The 10,311-nt window shown below is 57.6% G+C and overlaps 1 protein-coding gene across 1 annotated transcript in view; it reads right to left on the bottom strand.

Moving 5' to 3' along the window:
• Window positions 1–10,223, bottom strand: part of Col8a2 (collagen type VIII alpha 2 chain) — a 23,180-nt gene extending 12,957 nt beyond the window's left edge. The window contains exons 1-2 of the mRNA XM_015485271.2: window positions 10,143–10,223; window positions 2,432–2,476 (exon numbers count right to left, since the gene is read on the bottom strand). The gene's annotated coding sequence lies outside the window, so the exon portion shown is untranslated. The remainder of the gene's footprint in view (window positions 1–2,431; window positions 2,477–10,142) is intronic.
• Between the last annotated feature and the right edge of the window lie 88 nt (window positions 10,224–10,311).

Raw genomic sequence — 10,311 nt, 5'->3', positions numbered from 1 at the left:
GGGTGGGGGGGGGGATCTCCATCTCTAACAATCTCCCAGGTGAAGCTGCTGCTGCCTGTCTGTGACCATCCTTTGACACAGCTCTGCCCATGGTTGTCCCCTGCTCTGGGTTCTCCAGTGACTCCCTAGTGGGGACAGGGTTGACTGTCACCATGTTGTTCTGCAATTCATGTGGCTTTCTCAAGAAGGAGGCCTGTTTTAGATGTACCAGGCTGTGGACCAGAGGAAGGAGCAGGCAGTGAGGGGAGACGGGTGGCGGGCACAGTGTGGCAGGGCCCTGAGGTCGTGGTAGAGGAGCTCTAAGAGCTGAGTGAGGGAAGGGCAGGGGATTTGCAGGATCCAAAGGCCACACGGATGTGTGCTGTGTCCCTTCCTCCATGTTGTGCTGATGAATTCAGATTGTTACCTGTGTGACTCTGGCATCTCGTGTCCCCATATCTGCCCAACCATCTCCACTAAGGACCGCCTATCTCTGTCCTCTCCCACATCCTTTGTCTAGATCTCTGAGTCTCAGTCTCTGTAACTCCTGAGCTGTTGGCTGCTTGCCAACCCCTCTGGATGGCCAGCACTGGTGGGCCCCGCCACTCATGCTTCCCTCGGGTCCACCTGCCCTCCTGGGACAGCGCCTGAGTAGCTGCACATGGTCTGGCAGGGTCTTGGGGGTCTGGCACCCAGGAGCAAAGCCCGTCTGCTGGATCACAGTGAGGCTCTCAACCACCCCCCCCCAAATTGAGCTTGTGGCCAAGAACTTGCTCCCAAGGCAAAGGGCTGCCTGGAATCTGGGAGCTGGAGGGTGGAGGGAGGTGGCCAGGCTGGGATGGGGCTGCCTGGGGACCCCCTCATCACCCAGGTTGATGGCAGGACAGAAGATGTGCCCTCTCCCATCTTGTCTGCCCTACCAGGTTTCAGTACCACTCAAGGGCCCAACATCCCTCACCCTGGCAAGTGAGGCGCCCAGACACCAGGGGACCTCAATTTTGGAAGCGAAATTAAAAGAAGGCTGGAAGGAGAGGTCAGAGTCCAGAAGTCCAGAGGGGCAGGTGACGGTGGCACAGCTCTAGCTGAGAACAGAGCGAATGTCTGGAATGGGAGGACTGTGGGGCTCCTGGCAGGAGGCATCCAAGAGCAGCAAACCTGTGGGTCTGTGGGAGAGCCGCTGCTGCTGCTGCGGATAAGAGTACTGGTTCATGGCGGAGTGGGGGGCGTGGAGGAGGCCATGCCCTCCCCCCTGGGGGACACCCACATTTAGGGAGTGAGAGGAGCCCCGGGTTCCACCCCCAGAATCCAGGCACCCAGACTTCCCACTGCTCCCTAACCTCCACCACCTGCGTGATCCTCTCTGCCCTTCCTTCCTGCTCTTCTCCTCCAAGGCGACACTGCCACATTTGAGACCCAGTGCAAATGCCTCCTCCTCCAAGCAGCCTTCCCAGCCTCTGTCCTGGGAGCACCGTCCCCTCCTCCCTGCAGCCACCCTGCCTTGCCAGGCCAAGGCTGGCACTCCACCGGTGCTCAGGTCTGCAGCTGGCACTCCGGTGCTGACCATCCCAGCCCACTTCAGCCCAGCCCCCGGGGCGACTTAGGGGAGCCCCTGTCTCTTTGTGGCTCTTCCCAAGTCCTGCATCCTTCTCAGCTCTGAGCCAGCGAGGGCTGGGAAGGAACTTCCCTCCCTGCAGGTGGCCACCTTCGCTTCTGCTCATCTCTGAGTCTAGACGCCCCACCAGGGAGACAAAGCATTCCAGGAGGTGAGGACAGCCAGACGGGGCAGAGGAGCGAGAAGAGGCCAGGAGTGGGCAGGTCCAGGACAACCAGGGATCCTCAGGCCAGCAGCCAGGACAGCTGGCTCTTCCCCACCAAGGGGCCTGGCCTCCGTGGTGCCATCGCTAGCCTTCCAGCAAAGGCCGGCTGTGAGCCTCTGATCAGGACCGACAGGCTGCAGCCCGGCCCAGCCCCAGGCCTGCAGGCGGGCCCCTCACTGCCCCTCGCCCTCGCCTTCTGGTTCGCATTTGCAGCCTTTTCCGGAGCACCACCCGCGCCTGCTGCGCCCCAGCCTGCCAAGATTCCTGGGCCTCCACGGCTTCCCCGCATGGTGGCGGCAGGCGGCAGCAGGAGGGGCCAGGCTGGGCAGGGAGGGGGTCCGGCGGGAGTGTGGCCAGGCCACTGCACCCAGACCAGGCCAAACAAACAGGGCTGCGCCAGGGAGCAGGGAGAAATAGTTCACAAATGAGAAAAAGCTGCTTCCGAGTTGGGCCGGAGTTTTAAAGAACAGGCTGCAGGGAGCTGAGGTCACCTGCAAGAGGGCCCACCACAAGGATACCCTGGGCCTGGGAGGAGCTTCTGCTGCAGCAGGAGAGAGAGAGGTTAGACAGCAAGAAGCACAGGCCTCATCCAGCCTGGGATATCAGAAAATCCCACCCCCCCAAATCTAACTTACCTTTCAGGTTGGAGGGGCCTGGTAAAGTCCCAGCAGAGGCAAGGCCTGAGGATGAAGGAAAGCAGCAGTGAGAAGACACCAAGAAGCCAGGCAAAGTGGTTCACACCTGTGATTTCAGCAACTCGGGAGGCTGAGGCAGGAGGATCACAAGTTTAAGGCCAGCCTTGGCAATTTAGTGAGACCTTGTCTGAAAACAAAAACTAAAAAGTGCTGGGGTTATAGCTCAGTGGTAGAGAACCCCTGGCTGCATCCCCAGGATCAAAAAACAAACCAACGAACAAATGGAAGCCCAGGAAGCCTCTGGCCCCGACCACAGCCACCCCAGCCTGCTGCCTGCTTTCCTGAAGTTCGCTGGAAACAGCCCCAACCTCACCTGCCTCCTCAACGCACCCCCAGAAGCGCCTCCCCCGCCAGTTCTCCATTCCCTCCAAGCGCACTCGGCAGCGTATGCCTGCCCTGGGGGGATGACCACGTTCTGTCCGGAGGCCCAGGCTGAGGACACCTCTTCTGTGTGCCAGGGCCCACACTGCTGAAGGCCCTCCTCTGTGTCGAACCTGGTTTTGGACAGTCTCTACTCTGGGGGACAATCCTTGCTAGGACAGCTCCTTCTAGATGGGGACCAGGGCTGCATGTCTCTGCCCTATGCCCTGACCTACCGTGGAGGAGCTGAGGACTCAGAAACTCAGAGCAAGGAGCACTCCCTCCTCCAGGAGCTCCCCTGAAGACTGCACGGAGGAGGGGGATCCTGAAGGAAGCTACCTGGCAGATAGAGGAAAGCCAGAGTGCTGTGGGGTCAGGGAGGACAAACAGGAACTGACGTTGGGACAGGACAGGAAGGACCCTGGGTGCACGCTTGCTCGTCTCCAGAAATCACTGGGGAGCCATGGAAGGTTGCTGAGCAGGGAGGTGATGGGGTTAGAACCCTGGATGGCCAGGTCCGCATTCCTGCCTCCACCAAGCATGGTGCTGGGCTCAGTCAACAGCCCCAGTCCAGGTCACACTGTGTACAGAGAAGCTGGGGCTGGAATCCAGACCCAGACATGACTCCTGGGTGGCTGGGGAGGGGATGCCCAGCCAGCCCACCTGGCAGGGAGGCCTACGGATGCGTCACTCTCTCCCCCAGCTGCCTGCTTGCCTCTGCCCGCTCCCATGGAAACTCTGACACCCGCCCGCCCTCCGCCCTCCGCTAGCTGCACAGGCAGCCAGACGCCAAACCAGCAGCTCCTCGGCCCTCTCTCCACCTCGGCGGACCCTGCCACCATCCCTGCTCTAATGCCATACCTGAGGTGCTCAGGAGGCCATTTTCTGAGCCTGGTCTAGGGATGAGGCTAGGCAGGGGGTCCTTACACTCGGTCTCCCCCCAGCCCCTCCCCAAACCTGCAGCCCGGGAAAGTGACCAAGGTGAACTCAACCAGCTGGAGGTGGGGAGAGGTAATGGCACCCATTGCCCAGGCTGAGGGAACGGAATGGCATGGGATGCAGAGTGAGAAGTCCCTGCACGTTTTGAGGTGGTGGAGAGATGAAAACAATTTGGTCAGCAAGGGAACCAGCTCCCCAACACCAGCACTCGCTCCCCACACCGTGCGCTAACACCCTTCTGGGTATTCTCCTGGATCCTTTAATTTAATCCTCACAATTACCCAGTGACACCGATATTTTGTCTTCCCTTTTTACAGATAGGAAAACTAAGGGTCAGAGAGGTTATGAAACTGGCCCAGGGTCACACAGATCATGAGGGGAAGAACCTAAATTTAACCCTGGCTCTTGGCTACAAATCCTGCAATCTTAACCACCAGCTGACTGTACAGATGATGAGCGTGAGGAGGGCTGCCTGGGTCAGGCAGAAATGCCCTGAATATCAGGGGCAGTGACCTGGGCCCATCCTAAAGCCGGCTCCCCTTCTCTATCCATTTTTAATAATAATGACGGCCTCTAATGGTCTTAATGGTAATGGTCTGTAAACCACACTGTAGCACCAGACACACACCAGGCATTGCTCTATCCAACCCCCTATCGCCCTGAAAGGCTGAACTGCTGTCCTATTATACTGAGGAGGAGCACTGAGGCCCAGAGAGGTGACAGGACAAGGAAATGAAGTCGGGAGGATCTGCCCAGACCCAAGGCAGCCAAGCCCTGCAGTTGGGCTTCCTGAAGACCTGGGCCTGTTCCCCACTTCCGCTCTTGCCACACACCTCCCCCGCCTGCTGCCTCAATCCAGATGGCACCAGGGGCAAGCAAGGCTGGGCACAGAGTTCTACAAAGGGGCTGCCTGGGCCTTCTTCAATGGGACTCTGTTCTTCACCTCCAGCCCCAACCTTCTCTAATCCCCTTCTTGAGTCCCTCCCTGGCGACATCTCCCCTTTGCACAGGGCCTGCCGCTGCCTTCTAAATCCCAGGCCAGAGGTAGGTGAGACAGCCTGCACTCCCACTCCCAGTGGCCTCAGAGAGCTGCAGGACTCCCAAGGAGGCTGGCCAGGGTCTCAGCCCACTTCCCACTTCAACTCTCCAAACCAAGCTGCTGGGGGCTATGAGTGAACAGCTGGCTCCTCCCAGACAGGGGGGTGGGGTGGGGGCAAAGAGTCCATTTCTGAGCCCCCACAATGGCAGATTCTGGGCCAAGAGTCTTATTTTTTGAGGGGGTGCGTACCAGGGATTGAACTCAGGGGCACTCAACCCCTGAGCCACATCCCCAGCCCTATTTTGTATTTTATTTGGAGACAGGGTCTCACTGAGTTGCTTAGTGCCTTGTTTCTGCTGAGGGTGGCTTTGAATTTACAATCCTCCTGCCTCTGCCTACCAAGCTGCTGGGATTACAGGCGTGCACCACCACGCCCTAAGAGTCTTCTTTTTTAAATCAGGAGTTAAGAGAACCACTCTGGAGCCCAGCTGTGTGTGTTCTTATCCCAGTCATCTACCTGTGCCTCAGCTTCTTCATCAATGAAATGGGAACAAACTAGACACGGTGGCACATGTCTGTAATCCCGGCAGCTCAGGAGGCTGAGGCAAGAAGATCACAAGTTCAAAGCCAGCCTCAGCAACTTAGCAAGGCCCTAAGCAACTTAGTGAGACCCTGTATCAAAATAAAAAAATAAAATGGGCTGGGGGTGTGGCTCAGTGGTTAAGTGCCCCTGGGTTCAATCCCTGATACCAAAAAAAAAAAAAAAAGGAACATTTCCTACTTCACAGAGCATTTCTTTTTTGTTTCTGTTTTTTTATTTTTTGTTGCTGGGTATCAAACCCAGGGCCTTGTGCATGCAAGGCAAGCACTCTACCAACTGAGCTGTATCCCCAACCCTCGCAGAGCATTTGTGAGGCTTAAACAAGTTGTGCACATTGGACCTGGAGCAGAGCTTGGCGTATAGGATTATTCAATAAATGCTCACCTTACTATTATACATATCATCACCATGACACCTCCCAGCAGCCCTGTGAGGTATTTTATTAAAAGCCTCATTTTATAGATAAGAAACTGAGGCTTAAAGAAGTCATTTGCCCAAGTTCACCAGTTAGCCAGAGAGGACATCGGGAGCTTGGTCCCAACTGAGTGCGTCCCCAGAGATGCTGAGGACAGCCCCCTAGCTCCTCAGAAGAGACACGGTGTTCCTGGGGGCCCTGCATCCCCCACCCACCTCCTGACTGACTTCAGGGGCTCCCCCGCCCCCAGCCCCTGCAGCCTCTGCAGGAGGGGCTCCGCATTCCTGGCTAAGCGGCCGGATTTGCTGTGCTCCGGGAACTATGAAAAGAATGTTCGCCACGAGCTGAGCCGTGGTCGCCTGTCAGGGAGCGTGGCCCGAGGGCCCACGCAGAGCTCTGTGGCAGCCAGCACAGTGGGAGAGGAGGAGGCTAAACTGGAGGGAGAACTTCCGGGTTGTGAGGGCTGCAGACATTGGATGGGGGTGGAGGCCAAAGGGTCGGCCTCTGGGATCTTCCAGGAGAGGAAAAAGGACCCCTGTGCCCTCAACCCCGGTGTTCCTCACAGCGGCTGCAGCCAGCGCCAGGCCGGCTTTACTGGCCCATCTCATGGATGGGAGCAGGACAGGGAAAAGATCATTTGAGGTCACACAGCAGCCAGTGGCAGGACTGAGACAGAGGCAGGGCCCTGGGCTCAGGCCACCTTCCTCACAGAGGCTGCCCGCTGGGTACGTCTGAGGTTCTTAGACTCTAGAAAGTACCATCTTAGCCCTCCTGTTCTAGGTTCTCCTTGGGCCCGACTTTTCTTTGCGGGTACTCCCACGCTGTCCACCCACCCGAAGAAACACTTTGTGCTACAAAAATGCCTGGCACACTGTCCTTTCCCCACCGACAAGCACCGGGAGAGCGAAGCAGCCCAGGAGGTCAGTGGGGAGAACAAGAGCCATGTTCTCCAGAGGTCTGGGAGGGAATCCTGGACCAGCACTCAGCAAACAGGCCGCTCACCCACCACGCTGAGCTCCACTTACCCCTCTGTTAAATGGGCCACCAATCCCCACCTTGCAGCACAAGGATTAAGTGAGACATCTGAGCATAGAGCCTGGTATACGGTAAGTACCCAATAAACTCCTATTGTTCCCACTCCTCAAGGGGACAGAAAGAGGTATTAGAGTGACAAGTGACAAGGTTTTCAGCACCTCAGGTCCTTTGATGTGCCCTGTGAGGAAGGGCAGCCTTTGTGAGGACCCTGCATCCAGGGTCCTAGTCTCTGGTCTCAGTTCTGTCACTGGCCGCTCAGTGACCTCAGGTGATCTTTCCCTGGAGTTTCCTAATCTCTTCTTTGCGATGGGCCAGTAATGTTGGCCTGACCCTTCTCATGGGGTACTAGCCCTCCCGTGTGGGCCCCTCTGTCCTCCAAGAGCAGGAAACCCACCCATCCTGGTTGCATGGGACAGCTACCCTTCCGTTCAAAACTTTCCAAGAATTTGAATGGAGGGAGGGCCAAATCCTCCCTAGTCTGTTTCCAGGGCCCAGAAAGGTGGAAGGTACACTGCTCAGAAATGTGGGTGAAAGTTCTAGAGGCTGCCCTCCATCACCAGTGTGACCTGGGACTACCCCTCACCTTTCCACATGCAAAATGATCCTGGTATTCCCATTGTGTAGATGGGAAACTGAGGCACAGAGATGGAAAGTGACAGGTCTGTCCGACTCCCAGGACGAGCACTTCTCCACACTGTGCACACCACTTTCACTTGAGAGCTTCTGTCTACACCCCACACACCCTGGATATATGCACGGAGCAGAGTGGATCTGGAATTCTCTTCCTGGGAGTGTGATTTCCATGGCTGGTCTGGGCACATAGGTGCCCACTCTGATCTTATATACCACCCAGGCTTCTCCACACACTCAAGAACTCCCAGGACCCACGCCTGAACTCAAGATCACCCAGCCCCCAGTCATTCCAGTTTCAGATCCCAGAGGCTAAACCCTCATCTGTCCTGTACCTCCTTCCCCTGGGGATAGATCACAACCACCCTGAGCAAGGTTCTTGACTGACCTACTCCTCGTCCCAGTCAACTAGTTGCTCCCCTCAATCCTCTCCATCTTTTTCTTCTCATCCCCATGGCAACCACCTACTTAAACCCCTTTTACCTTCCTCCTCAAACCCTGTCTCCCTGACTCTGAGATTCCCCCAGAGCAGCCACAGTGACCTCCGGACTGTATCACTCCACAGCACACACCCTGTTCCTGGACAAGGCCCTTGGAAGTCTGCCCTCAAGTAGATGGATTCCCTCGCACTCCCCACTGTGTGATCCGGCAGTCCCCATCACTCACTGTCCCTGAGTCCGCTCAGCGGGGAAGACCTCCCACGCACCCTTCAACCCCAGGCACCTATGAAAATTCTCATTGTCCTTGAAAGCCTTCCAGAGAGTCCTCTTGGATTCAACTCCCCACACCCCTGCAGTTTGGGATGCATGGTGCCTTCCTCTGGTGCCTTGAGACCACAGTGGCACCCCACATGAGAGGCCATTGGCCTCTCTGTTCTTCTACCCCACTCTATATCCTTGCAGCATGGATGGGACCACCTCATCTGAGGCCCCACTTCCCTACAAAGGGGTCCAAGCCTGCCACTGAGGTTCTGGACTGAGCTGGGGGGCCTGAAGGATAGGGAATCTAGGCTCAGCCATCCTTTGGCTTGGCTCAGGTCCAGGGCAAGGGAAGTAGTGGGGCTCAGGGGCTCAGGCTGCCGGCCCTGTTTGGAATCTTTGCCCTCCCTGTTGCTACTGGACACATGCACCTCTACTCTTCCCTTCCCCTTCCTCTGAGCCAGAGTGAAAACACTCATGTTCACTGCAGTAGACAAAGTGAAATCGGAGAGAGACCCTGGTGAGCGAGTGGGTGTGAGCATGTATGTGCGAGCTGCACTGTCTGAGAACGTCTGGCTGGGCCATGTGGGGCCTGATGTGTCTGTAGGAGTCTGGGCGTGTGTGTGTGTGTGTGTGTGTGTGTACACGCGCACAGGCCACTGTTTTAGCATTTGTGGTGGTGTGTATTTCAATAGAGTGTGCTCGCGCGTGTCTAATGAATATTTGATTCAGTGTGTGATTATTGTGTGTGACTCTCTGTGGGAGGGAGTGTAGCTGTCCTTTTGGAGTGATTGTGTCTCTCAGTGTTTACCAGCCTGGTGGGAGGCCAGCAGGGGCATCTATGCCCTGACAGATTGCCAGTTCTCCTTGGTGTCTCTCCCAGATTCCTAACCCCTTCCCTAAGGGCACTCTCTGCTCAGGGGAGTGAGGATCAGTCTTTGTTAGCTCAGTCCTCAAGAGGGACACTCAGGTGCATGACCCTCCGGCATCTCTGCCCCACAGCCCTCATAGCTTCCAAATAGCCACTGCAGCTTCTAGAGGCTGCCTTTGTAAGGGCAGACAGGTAGAAGGAAGGCTTCTGGGTTGCCAGGTCACTCTGCAGGAGACCAGTGGCATTTCTATCAGAAATCTAGCATGTTCTCTCCCATTCAGGTATCACAACTCAGGTACACACCCCCCCACACAAGTAAACTCAGAGGAGTCTGCCTTACCCACTGGAGATTCCTGGGCCCTTCTCACTAACTAAGCCCTTCTCTACCTGGGGCCTCCTGGGCCACTGTGTCCCCAATCCCAGGGCAGAGACACCAGGAAGGCTGTTTGGGGGCCCGGGGACAGCTGCTGCTCTTTGTCAGGCATCAACTCCCTCGACCCCTACAAGTCTCAGCCTCTGTCTGGGGCATCCCTTAGAACCTCAGTCTCCAGTTTGGGGTGGGGCTACCAGGAGGGACTCGGGGGACAGAGGCAGAAAAACGGAGTTACTGAGAGGTCTCGAGCAATTCAGAAATGGCAGAAAGACAGGAAGAACGCGGAGGCTGGGAGCGGAGGGGCTCTAAGACCCCTCACCTCCCCCTGCTCCACCACGCTGCCAAGGAAGTTTTACAGGTGTGACGCGAGACTCTGAGGGGTGAAGCGACACGCCCTGAGCCACATCGTCCGGGATTCCACCCGGCACCATCTCAAGCTGGAGCCCTCGCTCTGGAAAAGGAAGGGAAGAGGGGGCTTTCTCTAGGATTCTGGCCCAGGGGGAGGGTGGGAAACGGGGCGCAAGGAGTGGGTGGTGGGTGGAGTCCCCCATCCTAGCTCCCTGGCCCAAGCCCGCCATCGCGTCCCGACCCCGGGGTCCGAGGCACCGGCCCTGCCGTCCGGTGTCGTCTTGGGAAGTCTGGCCGGGTCCTGCCCGGAGACCCCAGCCCCAGCCCGGTGCCCACCTTTACCTGCAGGGCGGCGCGGGCGCTGCTCCGGCCCTCGAGGGCGGCCGGCGGCTCGGCTGGCGGCGGCGTCGGGGTCCGCGCCGGCGGGGCTGCGCGTAGCTGTGTCGGCCGCCCCTCGTCGCTGCGGAGTGGGCGGGCGCGGGAGGGGCGCGGCGGGGCGGGGCCTCGCCCT

Source organism: Marmota marmota, unplaced genomic scaffold (genome assembly GCF_001458135.2).
Source record: "Marmota marmota marmota unplaced genomic scaffold, marMar, whole genome shotgun sequence".
Taxonomy (NCBI): Eukaryota; Metazoa; Chordata; class Mammalia; order Rodentia; family Sciuridae; genus Marmota; species Marmota marmota.
Note: the sequence above shows the minus strand (reverse complement) of the source record. Positions and strands in the feature narration are given on the sequence as shown.